Source organism: Dendrobates tinctorius, unplaced genomic scaffold (genome assembly GCF_039654945.1).
Source record: "Dendrobates tinctorius isolate UK_male_01 unplaced genomic scaffold, ASM3965494v1 ptg000098l, whole genome shotgun sequence".
NCBI classification, from domain to species: domain Eukaryota; kingdom Metazoa; phylum Chordata; class Amphibia; order Anura; family Dendrobatidae; genus Dendrobates; species Dendrobates tinctorius.
The window spans coordinates 5444251-5464945 of record NW_027361766.1 but is presented as its reverse complement, the minus strand read 5'-3'; positions in this window follow the sequence as shown (position 1 = coordinate 5464945).

Here is a 20695-nt window from a genome sequence, read left to right as displayed (position 1 = left end):
CTCTGACCTCTGGCATCAACAAGGCATTTCCGCCCACAGAACTGCCGCTCACTGGATTTTTTTTCTTTTTCGGACCATTCTCTGTAAACCCTAGAGATGGTTGTGCGTGAAAATCCCAGTAGATCAGCAGTTTCTGAAATACTCAGACCAGCCCTTCTGGCACCAACAATCATGCCACGTTCAAAGGCACTCAAATCACCTTTCTTCCCCATACTGATGCTCGGTTTGAACTGCAGGAGATTGTCTTGACCATGTCTACATGCCTAAATGCACTGAGTTGCCGCCATGTGATTGGCTGATTAGAAATTAAGTCTTAACACACAGTTGGACAGGTGTACCTAATAAAGTGGCCAGTGAGTGTATATGCATGAGTGCCACACAGCCTCTCTATATAGAGCATGAGCCCCACACAGACTCCCTATATACACTGAATAAGCCCCACACCGCCTCACCATATCCTGCACGAGCCCGACACAGACTCCCTATACACTGCATGAGCCCCACACAGCCTCACCATATCCTGCACGAGCCCCACACAGCCTCCCTATATACTGCATGAGCCCCAAACAGCCTCCCTATATACACAGCATGAGCCCCACTCTATACACTGCATGAGCCCCACACAGCCTCCCTATATACACTGCATGAGCCCCACACAGCCTACCTATATACACTGCATGAGCCCCACACAGCCTCCCTATATACACTGCATGAGCCCCACACAGCCTACCTATATACACTGCATGAGCCCCACACAGCCTTCCTATATATACTGCATGAGCCCCACACAGCCTTCCTATATACACTGCATGAGCCCCACACAGTCTCCCCATATACTGCTTAAGCCCCACACAGCCTCCCTATATATAGAATCATAGAATCGTAGAGTTGGAAGGGACCTCCTGGGCCATCTGGTCCAACCCCCTGCTCAAAGCAGGATTCGCTAAGTCATCCCAGACAGATGTCTGTCCAGCCTCTGTTTGAAGACTTCTATTGAAAGAGAACTCACCACCTCTCGTGGCAGCCTGTTCCAATCATTGATCACTTTAACTGTCAAAAAGTTTTTTCTAATGTCTAATCTGCATGAACCCCAAACAACCTCCCTATATACAGTACAGACCAAAAGTTTGGACACACCTTCTCATTCAAAGAGTTTTCTTTATTTTCATGACTATGAAAACTGTAGATTCACTCTGAAGGCATCAAAAGTATGAATTAACATGTGGCGCCCCTGAGGCTCTGTCGCCATAGAGGTACTGCACCTTCTCCTAAGGTGTAGTGCCCCACCAACTAGGTAAGTTGGGAACAGCTTTCCACACTCCAACACCTGCATCCCACACACAGGATAGTTCAGTAGGTCCACCTAGCAGCTTCAGGCTGGGGGTAGCAGAGCACCCCTCGTGGAACCCTGTTTCGCAACACGAGATGTGCTGGGAGGTGGGTGGAGTTAGTATAAAAGAAGGGGAAAGTAGAGAATAGAAGGTCAGTCTGACAGAATGTCAGTCTGGGGTGAGTCCCAGAGAAGTTCAGTTCTGAAGTTCAGTTTTGAGTTCAGTTTAGAAAGAGAGTGCTGCAGATGCCTCAGTGATCTGAGCCAGCTAGCACGGGAAAGAGAAGAGAAAGAGTAAGACGTAGACCTGCAACCTAAGCTTCCATAAGAGAGAGAAGGAACAGCACGGAACGAAGGAGTAAGAGAACAGAGAGGAGTTGTGGGTTGGAAGAGGAGCCCTGCCTATAGGTTCTCAGCGTAAGGCCAGGGCCCGGTCCCCGAGGTTGTATGGACACTTATGGTTCTGCAGCAGACACCGATAGAGTAGTTGGCTGTAAATGCACTACTCCCATCAAAGACTTGGGACACAACAGCAACCAATTTGCGAGCCAGGACTCTGAGAGAAGTCCCCGAAAGAGGCTGCAGCTGTCTGTCATACAAGTGAGGTTCTAGGAACATCTGACAGGAGGAATTCCAGAGAACTACAGTACTGGAGCTCTTCATATTAAAAGGCGCAATAGAGGAGTCATTCAGGAAAGGCACATGTTGGCGGAGTGTTTGGAGAGGAGAACCCTGACTTGCCCGGGAGGTTGATTGAGTCTCTACCCCGGAGGACACGGCACGGAGGCAGGCACCAGTGGGTACCACGAACTGTGAGTAAAGTTTTGAAACTGCAAGCCCTGGTGTCCTCCATTCATTCGCCGCTAACACCTTCAGCACAGCTACATCTGGGTACCAGCATCTATACCATTCTGCGCCTCTCCTCATCCATTGCACCTACAATGCCCTGGGACTACAGCTCCACCTGTGGGGAGCTACACCATCTTTGCTGCACCACACCATCAGTCCCAGCGGATCTGCATGCAGCGTTGGCTTACCATCTACCTTGCCAAACACCACGGGTGGCGTCACGAACTATTCAAATAAACTTTAACACCATTAACAACACCGCCATTGATATTGGGCGCCCAGGGCCACGGACCGGGTCACCGCTGCTGTGACACATCCCCCTGACACCGGCCCGGTACCGAGCACCCCGCTGCCCTGCGTGTGAGGGGCGACCCAACACATGTAGAATTATATAATTAGCAAAAAAGTGTGAAGCAACTGAAAATATGTCTTATATTCTAGGTTCTTCAAAGTAGCCACCTTTTGCTTTGATTACTGCTTTGCACACTCTTGGCATTCTCTTGATGAGCTTCAAGAGGTAGTTACCGGAAATGGTTTTCACTTCACAGGTGTGCCCTGTCAGGTTTAATAAGTGGGATTTCTTGCCTTATAAATGGGGTTGGGACATCAGTTGTGTTGTGCGGAAGTCTGGAGGATACACAGTTGATAGTCCTACTGAATAGACTGTTAGAATTTGTATTATGGCAAGAAAAAAGCAGCTAAGTAAAGAAAAACGAGTGGCCATCATTACTTTAAGAAATGAAGGTCAGTCAGTTCGAAAAATTGGGAAAACTTTGAAAGTGTCCCCAAGTGCAGTGGCAAAAACCATTAAGCGCTACAAAGAAACTGGCTCACATGAGGACTGCACCAGGAAAGGAAGCCCAAGAGTCACCTCTGCTGCAGAGGATAAGTTCATCCGAGTCACCAGCCTCAGAAATCGCAGGTTAACAGCAGCTCAGATTAGAGACCATGTCAATGCCACACAGAGTTCTAGCAGGAGACACATCTCTACAACAACTGTTAAGAGGAGACTTTGTGCAGCAGGCTTTCATGGTAAAATAGCTGCTAGGTAACCACTACTAAGGACAGGCAAGCAGCAGAAGAGACTTGTTTGGGCTAAAGAACGCAAAGAATGGACATTAGACCAGTGGAAATCTGTGCTTTGGTCTGATGAGTCCAAATTTGAGATCTTTGGTCCCAACCACCGTGTCTTTCTGTGATGCAGAAAAGGTGAACGGATGGACTCTACATGCTTGGTTCCCACCGTGAAGCATGGAGGAGGTGTGATGGTCTGGGGGTGCTTTGCTGGTGACACTGTTGGGGATTTATTCAAAATTGAAGGCATACTGAACCAGCATGGCTGCCACAGCATCTTGCAGCGGCATGCTATTCCATCCAGTTTGCGTTTAGTTGGACCATCATTTATTTTTCAACAGGACAATGACCCCAAACACACCTCCAGGCTGTGTAAGGGCTACTTGACCAAGAAGGAGAGCGATGGGGTGCTACGCCAGATGACCTGGCCTCCACAGTCACCAGACCTGAACCCAATAGAGATGGTTTGGGGAGAGCTGGACCGCAGAGTGAAGACAAAAGGGCCAACAAGTGCTAAGCATCTCTGGGAACTCCTTTGAGACTGTTGGAAGACCATTTCCGATGACTACCTCTTGAAGCTCATCAAGAGAATGCCAAGAGTGTGCAAAGCAGTAATCAAAGCAAAAAGTGGCTACTTTGAAGAACCTAGAATATAAGACATATTTTCAGTTGTTTCACAATTTTTTGTTAACTATATAATTCCACATGTGTTAATTTATAGTTTTGATGCCTTCAGAGTGAATCTACAATTTTCAAAGTCATGAAAATAAAAAAAACTCTTTGAATGAGAAGGTGTGTCCAAACTTTTGGTCTGTACTGTATACTGCATGAGCGCCACACAGTCTCTCCATATACTGCAGGAGCCCCAGACAGCCTCCCTGTATACTGCATGAGCCCCACACAGCCTCCCTATATACACTGCATGAGCCCCACACAGTCTCTCTATATATACTGCATGAGCCCCACACAGCCTCCCTATATAAACTACATAAGCCCCACACAGCCTCACCGTATCCTGCACGAGCCCCACACAGACTCCGTATATACTGCATGAGCCCCACACAGCCTCCCTATATACACTGCATGAGCCCACACAGCCTCCCTATATGCACTGCATGAGCCCCATTATATACACAGCATGAGCCCACACAGCCTCCCTATATACACAGCATGAGCCCCACACAGTCTCTCTATATATACTGCATGAGCCCCACACAGCCTCCCTATTTACACTACATAAGCCCCACACAGCCTCACCGTATCCTGCACGAGCCCCACACAGACTCCGTATATACTGCATGAGCCCCACACAGCCTCCCTATATACACTGCATGAGCCCCACACAACCTCTCTATATACACTGCATGAGCCCCACACAGCCTCCCCATATACTACATGAGCCCCACACAGCATCTCTATATATACAGCATGAGCCCCACACAGCCACCCTTATTTACAGTAAGAGCCCCCACACAGCCTCCCCATATACTGCACGAGCCCCATGCCGCCACCCTTATATACTGTAAGAGCCCCCACACAGCCTCACTATATAGTGCACAAGCCCCACATAGCCTCCCAATGTGCTGCACGAGGCCCGCATAGCCTCCCCTTGCAAAAAAATCAACACCCCCATAGCCTCCCCATGCCCACCCAAACATCCCATACACATGAAAAAAATGAACACCACATACTCACCTTGGTCCCGTTCCCTGGCACTCTGCTTGTCTCCCTGTCTCCGGTGCGCTGACTCTCCGTACCGAATCACACAGCTGACACGATGAAATGACATCTTCACGTCAGCTATTTCCCACGCTGATTGGTGGAGGAAGTGGCTGGAGGCTCCTCCTCCACCAATGCTGTCAGCGGCGCCTATGGAGACAATGGAGAACGGAGACGGCGAGCAGGCCCTGCGACCCGTGGATCGCAGTTTTCCAGCCCCTCGGCTGTCTCGATCCATGGGCCGGACTGAGACAGCCAAAGGGCAGGATGTGGCCACGGGCCGCACTTTGCTCAGGTCTGTGTAAGGGGAATACTGCTGGATGCTTCACAGAGAATGTCCACGGGCCTTCTATTAGAGAAAATATATCAAGAGATGCTTTGAAGAGAAAAGCAAAAGGCGCAAGAATAAATTTCCAATCAAGTTGCAGAATGAACATCCAATAAATATTTCTATTTAATATTGTGTATTATAAAGATTTTTCTTGTTTACCTCACTTGTACAAAATTTCTCACACATTTTGTGAAAAATCCATATGTGATAGTTAAAAATAGAAGTGTTAAATCAGGGCACAAGAAAATATAAGAATCAGTTATTGGATTTGAAAAAATGTACATAAACCAAAATTTTGCAAGCCTGTGATATCAACAATCTCAAGATTACAAGTCCATTTCCAAAGTTCTTGATGTTCCTTTTTCCATGGTGCACAACATAATGAAGAAGTTTTCAACCCATGAAACTGTAGCTAGTCTTCCTGGATGTGGACAGCAGAGACAAATTGATGAAAGGTTACAATGCAGGACATTTCAGATGGTGGATAAGTAGTCCCTATCAAGTTCCAAAGAAATTCAAGCTGTCCTGCAGACTCAGGAAGTATCAGTGTCAGCACGAACTTTCTGCCACTGTGAATAAGCCAAAAACCTTTTGGGAAAGTGTCTTGTGAAAAGATGAGACCAAGATAGAGCTTTTTGGTAAAGCACATCATTCTGCTGTCTACCGAAAATGGAATGAGACCTACAAAGAAAGGAACACAGTACCTACAGTCAAATATGGTGGAGGTTCAAATATGTTTTGGGGTCGTTTTACTGCCTCTGGCACTGGGTGCCTTAGACTGGGTGCAACATCATAGTTTAACATAAGAGCATAGTTCGGTGTTTTCCATTGTTTTTCTTCTTTTACTTGTACTGTTTATCCCCATTTAACATGTGCTCCATGGACAATGCTACCATGTGTGCGTCTTGCACTGAATATCCATTTGAAAGTGAATATATCTGTGCTCGATGTCAGCATTTTAGTTGTTTAGAAGCCCAAATAATGGATCTAAGTGTGCAACTTTCAACACTCAAGAGCATTGCAAACCTGGAGTGGAGTTTCGAGCTCACTGAGCATGCGCTGGCTGGGGCCATTGATATGGAGGATGGCGGAGGTGGGGAAGATCAGAACCCAGAAGTAGGTAGCTGGATAACAGTGCTAAGTCATAATATGCCTTTTGTGGCTCACCTGTTAAATATGACACCAGCACCTCCACCCACTTCTCTGGCAGAAGTCTTTCCCGATCAGCCTCCCTCTCAAAATCCATGAAAAAAAGGCTTCCACATCATCCTCCAGGGTCATCTTCTGCATGGCCTGTCTTACCTCATTTCACATGTGTGAGTCATCAACCGGACCTGTGGGTGGTGTGGTCAACCTGCCTTGGCGCTCATCAGAAGTTGCATATGTTGTCGCTGCTCCTGCTGTTACTGCTGCTGTGTTTGCTGCTGGTGTATCTGCTGTAGCTGTAATGTCTTTGTCTCCTGGTGCTGCTGCATCTAGACCAGGTGTTTGATTAAGTCCTCCATGCTACCTGACATCTCTTGTTGGCTAACGGCTTTTAACCTGAACATATAACATTCTATGTAGCAGCTACATTTGGTCCTGGAACGTTGCCCACATTCAAACACCAACTGTGGTAATGCTACTCACTTGTCCACTACTGAGCTAGACACATGAACACTTGGGGTTAAGTTCTGTGGCTGATTGTTCAAAGACTAAGAGTGTTAAAAATATGTCTAAAACCCTCTTGCAAAAAGTATAGACTTATGCCCTCTGAACCCTACTCTTATGTTCTGGACTATACCAGACTGTTATATACTTTGAACAGAACAACATGTGTCCAGGGGCACTTCACCAACATGAGACAACTAATCCAATATAAGTATATAAAGGAAGAGGAAGAGATCCCAATCAATAAAAAAAAATACTTTATTATCCAATTTTAAAAATATATGTAAAAAAGCAAAATGCCGTAAGAGACACCTCAGAGCACCCAAGGCCAAAATATGTTCAGAGGATAGTACAATGCTCAAAACCAGAAAGCACAGAGAAAAACCTAGCGGGATAGAGAAGTGGTGGTGGTTCCATCGGTGCGCATTAAGGCCTCTTTCACACATCAGGTTTTCGCCGTCAGGCGCGATCCGGCGCTTTTGACAGAAACCGGATCCGGCGAAATGCAATGCCGGATCCGGTTTCCCCCCCATTGACTTGCATTTGCGCCGGATCGCGCCGGATGGCCATGCGTTTCATCCGGTTTTCGCCGGATCCGGCAATGTGTCGCGATCCGGCGTCTGGAAAAAATGGCTACTGTAACGTTTTTTGTCTCCGGCGAAAAAGCCGGACACACCGGATCCGGCGCGTCCGGCTTTTTCACACAATGAAAGCCTATGAGCGCCGCGAAAGCCGGATCCGTTTTTTTGGTCTGAGCATGCTCAGTAGCTCTGCCCACAGGAGATATATAAAAGCAAGACAATGGGACCCTCAGCCACACCCAACATGCCACCCAAGCCAAGAACCAGGAGCAGGAGAAGGCAGCAGACATCTGCAGCAGCAGCACCATCAGCACCACCCCAAATGGAGCAGCAAATGGAACATGCTGAGGAGGGGAGTCCAGCAGCAGATGAGAGACGGTAATTATCAAATCCCCCATTTATCCAAACTAGGGCCATGGAATATCAAGATATTCATTGGCCCTTTGTTTCTCTTTATTCAACAGCCGCCAAAGAGATGCAGCAGCAGCAGCAGAAATGGCATCACTGGCAGCAGCAACAGCAGCAGCAATACCCACAGCCATGGAGTCTGGCCATCAACAGGACAGCACATCTTCTTCTGGGAGCCCTCCCTCGCATCGTCAGCGTTTGACGGTAAGTTTTTATTTCCAAAATCCATCATCTCTGTAATATATGTCTATTCATTGCCTTTTATTTCAAAACAGGAATCACAAGATGAAGAGGAGCTCCCAGAAGAAGAAGGAAGGGGTGGACAGACACCTGGAGTGGGCTCACAATTGGTAAGTTTTTTGCATCAAACGCAGAAACACAACATCACACTACACACAACACATAGAAAACAATGTTCTGCAGACCACACACAGCAAACAAATGCCTACATCCAAAGACATAACATTTTTTGTTTTCTTCTCTAGTCTTCCCAATCTGGTGCTCGGCCAAGAGGTCCTCGCAGTGCCTCCCAGGGTCGTCGGCGACAGCAACGCGGCGGTCACCAGCGTGTAAGTATAAATATTTTTGCTTTGTTTTTTTGCACTTTTTATTTCATTTCTTTTGTGGAGGCTAATGTTATTTTTGTCTTTTTCTTTAACAGCCTTCACAGCGTGCTCCCGACTCTGACGGTGAGGATGGAGGACTCGATGTGGACCACCTCATCGATCTCGTCAGACAAAGGGAGCCGCTCTGGAATATGGCTGACCGCCGCCACGCTGACCTTATCGTTACCCGACGACTCTGGGAGGAAATCTGTTCGCTCCTTGTGGGCCGCTGGGAGGACCTCGATGTTCGGGCCCAGATTAAAGAGCGTAAGTATATACAGTACCGGTTGCTTGATGTAAACCAGTGTTTCCCGAACTCCAGTCCTCGTGGTCCCCACGGATCATGTGTTCAGGATTTCTATTTACTATGGAAATCCTGAAAACATGACCCCTGGGGACCATGAGGACTGGAGTTTGTGAAACACTGATGTTGTATACTAACCACTCCTTTCTCGTTTCAGGGAACAGAATTGTGAATCGGTGGCGGTCTGTGAGGGATCGTTTCAAGAAGGAGTTCAATAAAGAGATGCGGGCCCCGAGTGGATCTGGAGGACGCAGGAGCAAGTACAAGTACGCACAAGCCCTGTCGTTCCTCCGGGAAACAATGCTCACCAGAAGGTAAATATTACACACCACATGTGAAAAAAAATGTTAGATGTAACTTTTTTTTTTCAGCCAGGGCCATACCATGTCAGTATTTTAATTGTTTTTTTTCTCTTTATTCCACAGCACGGTGAGCAGCACTCGGGAGCCTGCACGATTGGACCCTTCTGAGGCGATCCCTGAGGAGACCGGCACCGAGGGACACTTCGACCGCCCCGGTACATCTGCACCTTCCCAGCCTTCCCACACATTCGACCCATCTGTCCCATCCACCAGCACAGGAGCATCGTGGCCGCCTACATTACATGAAGCTGCTGGTGAGGAGATCGCTTTCCCTTTACCCCACCCTTCTGCCCCTGCCACCTCTAGTACACCTGCGGGTACTGGGCGGCAGCGGCAGAGGGGTCAGGAAAAGAGTTATGCGCAAGAGTTCTTGCATCTGAATGCATCTTTCCAGAACTGTCTGAAAGTCTTGTCAGAGCAAATCTCCGCAGGCTTTCAGCAGATCAACTCCAGCATTCTGGAGGTAAAGACACTTCTGCAAACCATGCATTCAGAAGCAAGATCTTCGCCAAACCACACCTTTTTCAGGTCTGTTGTGGAGCGCATGGCAACACTATCTCCTACCCAGCAGATGCATGTAATGCATTCGTGCCACGGTGCTCTACAGCAGGTTACCTCCCAACCTCCACCTCCCACCACAGTAGTTCCTCCACCTGCACCCCCTCCAGCCACTTTCCATCCTCCCCCTCCTATTACATCTGCACCCCCTCCAGCCACTTTCCATCCTCCCCCTCCTATTACATCTGCACCCCCTCCAGCCACTTTCCATCCTCCCCCTCCTATTACATCTGCACCCCCTCCAGCCACTTTCCATCCTCCCCCTCCTATTACATACCAGCAACCTCACCAGTACCAGCAACCTCCCCAGTACCAGACATCTCCCCACTTCCAGCAACCTGCCCCGTACCAAACTCCTTCCCCGTACCAAACTCCTTCCCCGTACCAAACTCCTTCCCCATACAACTTTCCATCAACATCATCTGCTCCTACAGTACCTGCCCAACCCTCCACTCCACCGCCCACCACCTCTTCTGCCTCCAACATGTCCACCCATTCTGTAGCTTTTTCCACACCTTCACCTCTAACTGTTCCTTCCCCACCACGATCCCAGTCCTCTCTCCACACACCCAGTGTCGAAGTGTCCCGCAGCCCCTCCAGCAGTATTTCCACCCCACACTACACAGATTTGTAATGTGTGTTTTTTAATAAAAATGCCCATTGGGTTTAAAACCTTTATTAAAAAAGTTTTTTGCACTTTAAAAACAATTGACAAAAAAAAAAAAATTTTAAATAAAAGTTAAATTATCGTTTCACAATGGTTGTCTGTCTTTTCTTTCTGCGGCGAACTATGTTTAAAAAAAAAGGTTAAATACAGGGTATTTCAAAGGTAAAAAGGTATTCAAAACCAGGTATATAACTGTGGGTAAATTTTAGCTTTTTGCCACAGTTGTGTTCCTGGTTGTGTTTGAAGCAAAGTATTTCACCTAAAAAGTTGTGTTTATTGTTGGTGATTTCCTAACAATGTACACAACTTTTGTTAAAAGGTGAAATACTTTGCATAAAACACAACCAGGTACACACCTGTGGCCTAAAGCTAAAAATAGTAGACCATGACAAGATAGCCAACTTTGGTTGGCAAAGGTATATACTGTTGGTCCAGAAGGTACACAAGTTTGGTTAGGGCACAAATCTTTCACACTCTGTCATCCTGCCAGTGTACTCTGCCTTGAGGGGCCACAAGGGTCAATTTTAAAAACCGGATCCGGCGTAATCCGTCGAAAAACGGATAGAAAAACGGATGAACCGGATGAGACGGATCCGGTTTTGTCTGTCAAGAACAAGACGGATCCGGCAGAAAACCGGATCCGGCACATCAGGTTTTACAAAACATTTGCCGGATCCGGCATTCCGGCACGACGCCGGATCGCGCCTGACGCCGAAAACCTGATGTGTGAAAGTAGCCTTACTATTTCTTTTTTATAACACATTCAGTTTGTATTAAACAAAACTGATGTAGAACCCCTATACATTGTTTTATTGCTATGCAAATGTTATATGTATACTGATATTATGCCAAGTTATGGCATATATTATGTCATGTTATACTTGCTCCATGCTGTCAACAATATGTGCTGTTACCAGTTAGTGCTGTGTCATGTCAGCTACAGTTTCAGGTACTATCTGCATTACCTACATGCTATATGACTAGGAATGTGCAAACACCTGGATGTTTGGGTCCAGCGGGTTCAGCAGAACAGTTACAAAAAGTTTGGTTTCTGGTAACAGAGCAGTACCAGGACCCGAACATGGACCCCATTCACTTGAATGAGGGGACCAAATATCCAGTGTTTGCCACGCTGTCATGTGCATGATAGCGTGGCAAACACCGCTTCTGATCGGCGGTTTTCATCAAAATCATCACCACTGGTCAGACAGCCGAGGTTCCCAAAAGACAGCGTTAGGCTACTTTCACACATCAGGTTTTCGGCGTCAGGCGCGATCCGGCGTCGTGCCGGAACGCCGGATCCGGCAAATGTTTCGTAAAACCGGATGTGACGGATCCGGTTTTCTGCCGGATCCGTCTTTTTCTTGACAGACAAAACCGGATCCGTCTCATCCGGTTCATCCGTTTTTCTATCCGTTTTTCGACGGATTACGCCGGATCCGGTTTTTAAAGTTGACCCTTGTGGCCTTCCGAACGGGATTGGCTACTGGAAATCTATATAAAGCATGTTCCTACAGCCCTTCTTTGACAGGTTGTAGAGGAGAAAGTGCAGGTTGGAGAGAAGAGCAAGTTACTGGCGAAGATGGATGTTGTCATTGGAAATATTTTGAAGAATTTGGCAGATTTTATAGCGGAGGCGAATCGTTTGAGGGTGATTGTTCTGGAGAAGGAGAGAGCGAGACAGCGGCGCATCAGGCATAGTAGACGACGTTTGTGGATCCACCCCATCACAGCCAAGAGAATGACGCGTGGGGTCTATTCTACACTCTGCATGGACCTTCGACGAAACCCGGATAAATTTTTTGGATATGTTAGGATGAAAATGGAGAATTTTGATTACTTGGTGGAGCGCATTGCACACCTCATAAGAAAAGCGGACACCTATTGCCGCTTCTCTGTTTCACCCGCAGAGCGTCTGATGGTGACTTTAAGGTAAGCCACATTTATTGGATATGCTCGCATCAGAGCACACTTTCACTGCAATCTTGTTGGTGGTAGTTTGTATCTCCAAGTGTTATAGGTCAGTTTTGGTATGTAATGCTGTGATTTAAAACTAATTTATTGTTTTTTAATTCCCCACAGATTTCTTGCAACTGGAGAATCCCTTTCGTCACTGCATTTCCAGTACAGACTCGGGATTTCCACCATATCTGGAATAGTGAAGTACACATGCCGTGCACTGTGGGACTCCTTAGCTGAAGAGTTTTTACCAGAGCCCACAACAGAGAGGTGGATTGAAATTGCTGACAAGTTTCAACAGATATGTCAGTTTCCCAACTGCTTGTGCGCTGTGGACGGGAAACATATCCGCATTGTAAAGCCAGCTGGATCGGGATCGGAATATTTCAATTACAAGAAATATTTTTCAATTGTCCTCATGGCCATCGCTGACGCGGAATACAAATTTATTGCGGTTGATATTGGGGCCTATGGCCGCTCCAATGACTCTCAAGTTTTCAAACTGTCTGCCATGGGGCGTAAACTGTATGGAAACACCTTCCAGTTCCCACCACCTAGACCGCTGCCGCAAACATCTGGTCCACCTATGCCATTTGTCTGTGTAGGGGATGAAGCCTTCCAGCTGTCAGAACACCTTTTGAAACCGTACTCTAGCAGAGGATTGACAAGACCAAAACGCATTTTTAATTACCGCCTCACAAGAGCAAGAAGAATGGTTGAATGTACCTTTGGTATTCTGACAGCCAAATGGCGGGTCCTATTGACTGCAATCAACCTCAAGACAGAAACTGTGGACGAGGTGATCAAAGCGTGCGTGGTACTCCACAATTTTGTTATCTGCAAGGAACCCATTTCCATTGAGGACACCTCTGAAGAAACCACCTTGCAAGATTACCATGACATTACCACTAGAAGTTCTGTGATGGTTTCAGTAATGAGGGACAATTTTGCACTATACTTTATGTCACCTCAAGGCAGAGTACACTGGCAGGATGACAGAGTGTGAAAGATTTGTGCCCTAACCAAACTTGTGTACCTTCTGTACCAACAGTATATACCTTTGCCAACCAAAGTTGGCTATCTTGTCATGGTCTCTATTTTTAGCTTTAGGCCACAGGTGTGTACCTGGTTGTGTTTTATGCAAAGTATTTCACCTTTTAACAAAAGTTGTGTACATTGTTAGGAAATCACCAACAATAAACACAACTTTTTAGGTGAAATACTTTGCTTCAAACACAACCAGGAACACAACTGTGGCAAAAAGCTAAAATTTACCCACAGTTATATACCTAGTTTTGAATACCATTTCACCTTTTAAATACCCTGTATTTAACCTTTTTCGCCGCAGAAAGAAATGACAGACAACCAGTGTAAAATAATTTAACTTTTATTGAAAAATGTTTTTTTTAGTAAACTTTTTTAAAATTTTAATAAACTTGTTTAATAAAGCTTTGAAACCATAAAACTGGTCATTTTTATTTAAATACACACATTATAAATCTGTGTAGTGTGTGGTGGAAATACTGCTGGAGGGGCTGCGGGACACTTCGACAATGGGAGTGTGGAGAGAGGACTGGGATCGTGGTGGGGAAGGAACAGTTAGAGGTGAAGGTGTGGAAAAAACTACAGAATGGGTGGACATGTGGGAAGCAGAAGAGGTGGTGGGTGGTGGAGTGGAGGGTTGGGCAGGGACTGTAGGAGCAGATGATGTTGATGGCAAGTTGTATGGGGAAGGAGTTTGGTACGGGGCAGGTTGCTGGAAGTGGGGAGATGTCTGGTATGGGGCAGGTTGCTGGAAGTGGGGAGATGTCTGGTACGGGGCAGGTTGCTGGAAGTGGGGAGATGTCTGGTACGGGGCAGGTTGCTGGAAGTGGGGAGATGTCTGGTACTGGGGAGGTTGCTGGTACTGGGGAGTTTGCAGGTACTGGGGAGGTTGCTGGTTCTGGGGAGGTTGCTGGTACTGGGGAGGTTGCTGGTACTCGGGAGGTTGCTGGTGCTGGGGAGGTTGCTGGTGCTGGGGAGGTGGATGGTGCTGGGGAGGTGGATGGTGCTGGGGAGGTGGATGGTATGTAATAGGAGGGGGAGGATGGAAAGTGGCTGGAGGGGGTGTAGATGTAATAGGAGGGGGAGGATGGAAAGTGGCTGGAGGGGGTGTAGATGTAATAGGAGGGGGAGGATGGAAAGTGGCTGGAGGGGGTGCAGGTGGAGGAACTACTGTGGTGGGAGGAGGAGGTTGGGAGGTAACTTGCTGGAGAGCAGCGTGGCATGAATGCATTACATGCATCTGCTGGGCAGGAGAGAGCGTTTCCATGCGCTCCACAACAGACCTGAAAAAGGTGTGGTTTGGCGAAGATCTTGCTTCTGAATGCATGGTTTGCAGAAGTGTCTTCACCTCCAGAATGCTGGAGTTGATCTGCTGATAGCCTGCGGAGATTTGCTCTGACAAGACTTTTAGACAGTTCTGGAAAGATGCATTCAGATGCAAGAACTCTGGCGCATAAGTCTTTTCCTGACCCCTCTGCCGCTGCCGCCCAGTACCCGCAGGTGTACTAGAGGTGGCAGGGGCAGAAGGGTGGGGTAAAGGGAAAGCGATCTCCTCACCAGCAGCTTCATGTAATGTAGGCGGCCACGATGCTCCTGTGCTGGTGGATGGGACAGATGGGTCGAATGTGTGGGAAGGCTGGGAAGGTGCAGATGTACCGGGGCGGTCGAAGTGTCCCTCGGTGCCGGTCTCCTCAGGGATCGCCTCAGAAGGGTCCAATCGTGCAGGCTCCCGAGTGCTGCTCACCATGCTGTGGAATAAAGAGAAAAAAAAAAAATTAAAATACTGACATGGTATGGCCCTGGCTGAAAAAAAAATTTACATCTAACATTTTTTTTCACATGTGGTGTGTAATATTTACCTTCTGGTGACCATTGTTTCCCGGAGGAACGACAGGGCTTCTGCGTACTTGTACTTGCTCCTGCGTCCTCCAGATCCACTCGGGGCCCGCATCTCTTTATTGAACTCCTTCTTGAAACGATCCCTCACAGACCGCCACCGATTCACAATTCTGTTCCCTGAAACGAGAAAGGAGTGGTTAGTATACAACATCAGTGTTTCCCAAACTCCAGTCCTCATGGTCCCCAGGGGTCATGTTTTCAGGATTTCCATAGTAAATAGAAATCCTGAACACATGATCCGTGGGGACCACGAGGACTGGAGTTCGGGAAACACTGGTTTACATCAAGCAACCGGTACTGTATATACTTACGCTCGGTAATCTGGGCCCGAACATCGAGGTCCTCCCAGCGGCCCACAAGGAGCGAACAGATTTCCTCCCAGAGTCGTCGGGTAACGATAAGGTCAGCGTGGCGGCGGTCAGCCATATTCCAGAGCGGCTCCCTTTCTCTGACGAGATCGATGAGGTGGTCCACATTGAGTCCTCCATCCTCACGTCAGAGTCGGGAGCACGCTGTGAAGGCTGTTAAAGAAAAAGACAAAAATAACATAATTAGCCTCCACATAAGAAATGAAATAAAAAGTGAAAAAAAACAAAGCAAAAATATTTATACTTGCACGCTGGTGACCGCCGCGTTGCTGTCGCCGACGACCCTGGGAGGCACTGCGAGGACCTCTTGGCCGAGCACCAGATTGGGAAGACTAGAGAAGAAAACAAAAAATGTTATGTCTTTGGATGTAGGCATTTGTTTGCTGTGTGTGGTCTGCAGAACATTGTTTTCTATGTGTTGTGTGTAGTGTGATGTTGTGTTTCTGCGTTTGATGCAAAAAACTTACCAATTGTGAGCCCACTCCAGGTGTCTGTCCACCCCTTCCTTCTTCTTCTGGGAGCTCCTCTTCATCTTGTGATTCCTGTTTTGAAATAAAAGGCAATGAATAGACATATATTACAGAGATGATGGATTTTGGAAATAAAAACTTACCGTCAAATGCTGACGATGCGAGGGAGGGCTCCCAGAAGAAGATGTGCTGTCCTGTTGATGGCCAGACTCCATGGCTGTGGGTATTGCTGCTGCTGTTGCTGCTGCCAGTGATGCCATTTCTGCTGCTGCTGCTGCTGCTGCATCTCTTTGGCGGCTGTTGAATAAAGAGAAACAAAGGGCCAATGAATATCTTGATATTCCATGGCCCTAGTTTGGAGGAATGGGGGATTTGATAATTACCGTCTCTCATCTGCTGCTGGACTCCCCTCCTCAGCATGTTCCATTTGCTGCTCCATTTGGGGTGGTGCTGATGGTGCTGCTGCTGCAGATGTCTGCTGCCTTCTCCTGCTCCTGGTTCTTGGCTTGGGTGGCATGTTGGGTGTGGCTGAGGGTCCCATTGTCTTGCTTTTATATATCTCCTGTGGGCAGAGCTACTGAGCATGCTCAGACCAAAAAACCGGATCCGGCCGCCTTCATCTTGTGAATCCTGTTTTGAAATAAAAGGCAATGAATAGACATATATTACAGAGAAGATGGATTTTGGAAATAAAAACTTACCGTCAAACGCTGACGATGCGAGGGAGGGCTCCCAGAAGATGATGTGCTGTCTTCCTGGTGGCCACACTCCATGCCTGTGGGTGGTGTTCCAGCTGCTGCGATTGCTGCTGCTGCTGCTGCATCTATTGGGCGGCTGTTGAATAAAGAGAAACAAAGGGCCAATGAATATCTTGATATTCAATAGCCCTAGTTTGGAGGAATGGGGGATTTGATAATTACCGTCTCTCATCTGCTGCTGGCCTCCCCTCCTCAGCATGTTCCAATTGCTGCTCCATTTGGGGTGGTGGTGGTGCTGATGGTGCTGCAGTGGTCTCCTGCCTTCTCCTGCTTCGCTTGGTTGCTTTCTTGGGTGGCATGTTGGGTGTGGCTGTGGGTCCCACTGTCTTGCTTTTATATATGTCTTGTGGGCAGAGCTACTGAGCATGCTCAGACCAAAAAACCGGATCCGGCCGCCGGATCCGGCGCATTGCAGCGCTCATAGGCTTTCATTGTGTGAAAAAGCCGGACGCGCCGGATCCGGCGCGTCCGGCTTTTTCGCCGGAGACAAAAAACGTTACAGTAGCCGTTTTTTCCAGACGCCGGATCGCGACACATTGCCAGATCCGGCAAAAAACGGATGAAACGTATGGCCATCCGGCGCGATCCGGCGCAAATGCAAGTCAATGGGGGGGAAACCGGATCCGGCATTGCATTTCGCCGGATCCGGTTTCTGTCAAAAGCGCCGGATCGCGCCTGACGGCGAAAACCTGATCTGTGAAAGAGGCCTTAGCGTGCAGCTGATGGGACAACTGCTCCTATCAGCCGACGCCTGCTGCCGCTAATAACAGTGAGAGCAGGAGCGGCTATTGAGGCTATTCATCAGATGCTTCTGTGATGTAAATAAATAATTTAAAAAAAAACAGCATGGGTTCCCATGTATTTTTGATAACTAGCCAGGCAAAACTCACAGCTGGGGGCTACAACCCTCTGTTTTCAGCTTCAGCAAGGTTGGTTATCAAAAATAGAGGGGTCCCGTATTTTTTTTTAGTTATTTAGCTAAATAATTTTAAAAAATGGCATGGGGTCTTCCACATTTCTGACAACCAGCCTTCTTCACCGGAAGAATTTCACTGCAGTGAATTTGAACTGCGGTGAACTCGCCTCTGCACCGTTAGAGTTTTTCTCACTCTTGCTAGCTGGGATCTCACCGAGGTCTCCATAGTTCACTGACCCAGCTGGGAACACAGCTTCAGTGACCGGCAGTAACCTCAATGACGTCACCGTTAGTCACTGAGGCAGCGATCGCAGCATCTTAGCACTGTCCAGGTTGAAAACTATTAAACTCCAAACATGGATTACAGCATGGGACACGTGAGGGATATTGTTATTTTTTATTTTTGTTTAATTACAGAAGATGAGGGAGCCAATGAAATGGCCGTTAGATGAGTATAACTGTGTTTGTTATTTTAAATAAAAAAGTAAAAGTGTGTTTTGTTTTATTTCAAATAAAATACTTTATTCTGGCTGTGTTTTTATTCACCATATAACTATAGGATTAGTAGTGGATAGGTGACTTATAGACACCTGTCTATTAATAAGCCTTGGGCTTGATGTCACCAGATATTGCAAAGGTGACATCAACCCCACAAATATGAACCCCACTTGCCAGTGCTACAGGGCAAGTGGGAAAAGCCAGGGAAAGTGCCAGAATTGGCGCATCTAATAGCCTTTGTTGGGGGGGCAGCAAGCTGCTGTTTTTAGGTTGGGGGGACTATTATCAATGGTCCCTTACCAGCTTGAGAATTCCTGCCCCCGGCTGTCTGCTTTACCAAGGCTGGTTGTCAAAAATGGGTAGGTCCTGAAAGCTTTTTTTTAATTATTTACTTAAATAATTAAAAAATTTGGCATCGGGACCCCTATATTCTTGATAACCAGACTTGCTAAACCTGACAGTTGAGGATTGCAGCCCCTAGCCATGAATTTTGCCTGGCTGGTTATCAAAAATACAGGGGTTTGGGGGGCTGAAACCCACCAGTAACACGGACTTTCTGGTGAAGTCTGTGTTCGGTGTTCCTACTCGAACAGTAGGTGTTCGGTAGGACACTGAACTTTACTAATCGGGTTCGGCCATCTCTATATATGACCCATTATTTATTTAAAACGGAATCTGTCAGCAAATTTTTGCTATTTAATCTGAGATCAGCATAATGTAGGAGCAGAGACCCTGACTCTAGGGACAAGTCACTTACAAGCTTGCTGCAGTTTCAGCAGAAAAAACAAGGATTCTATACAACCTACCCCAAGAAATCCAATAAGTGACACATTGCTGGAATCAGGGTCCCTGCCTCTGCATCATGCAGCTCTCAGATTCCATAGTAAAAACCTACTGACAGATTCCATTTGACAGCTATATGGCAAATATCCTTCTGTCAATTGAACTAAAAAACATTATTATCAAGAAAGTTAAATGTATTACACTTTTTTAACCATTTTATGAGTAGTCTCAGAGCAGATTGGCTGTCACAAACCTACATGAAGAAAGCATTAAAAAAAAACTGTAGAATTTAATTAATCCTAGACCTTTGCTTTTAATAAATACAAAATCAAATGATCCATCTACAATCAGATGTTTAGCATTAGAATAGACTTTATCCATTATTCATACAAGGGAGGCGTTATGTAAGGTCCAGTAATCATTTATTTAATATTGAGAACAAACATTGTAGGAATGATATAAATTATGGTATGATGTATACCGGGATTTAATAAAGAAAAAAACATCAAGAGAAGACAGTGAGCTCAGTGTTCCCTTCATTCTCCAGTGCTATCTTAGAAGCTCACTGTCTCCCTTTAAATTGCTTTGCATGACATGATGTGCCAAGTTCTACTAGGTATAGCTGTTGCATATTATCTCTATTAATTACTGATTGGTCTACTACATGCACATGAAAAATGTCATGCAGCTGCCAGTTTTATTGTCAGCTTAAGAAAATCCTGTCGTGAGATTTTTCACTATAGTTGACATATTTAAATATGGTTAGTGCATTTTCATATGCCATTTTTCAATTTTACTATTTTATTTCAAGAAATCGTTTTTTAAAGCAGCAGTCCGGCGTTTTTGTTTTTTGCTTTTTTTTATTTTTATTTTACTGTTGGAGTGGTATCAGTAATATAAGTTCCCTGCCCTTAGTCTCACACTTACCAGCCACTGTTTTCCTCTATTCCTAGTGCTGCTCCTATTGGTGTTCTTCAGGTTGTGATTAGTGATAGGTGAACCCGAACAGTAAAGTTCGGGGCCCATATCGAACACCCAGTGTGTGTGCATGGACCCCGATCATTGACTTTTCCAGGAAGTCTGTGTTACTGTTTATGTTCGGCACCCCGAACATCAGCTGTTTCCTGTGCTGTCATCTCTGTGACAGCATGAGAAGCACAGGTGTCTCTGATCAGTGGTTAGTCAGAGAGCTGTGGTTCCCACACTGTCAGATGACAGCATGTGAGCAAGCAGCTGTGACTGGCGATAAAAAAGTTATTACTCTCACCAGCATACGCCTGCTGTCGCTGATAGCAGCAAGAACAGGCGAGGCTGATGAGCGTATTCTTCAGTCGGCGCCTGTGCTCTAAATAAAGAAAAAGAAATGACGTGGGGTCTCTTCTATTTTTGATAATCAGCGCAGGCAAAACCATCAACTGTGGACTACAACCCTCAGATTTCAGCTTTATCATGGCTGGTTAACAAGAATAGAGAGGTCCCTCGCCATTTTCTTAAATTATTCAAATACATAATTTTAAAAAATGGCATGGAGCAGCAGCTCCTGTCATTGGCTACAGCAAAAC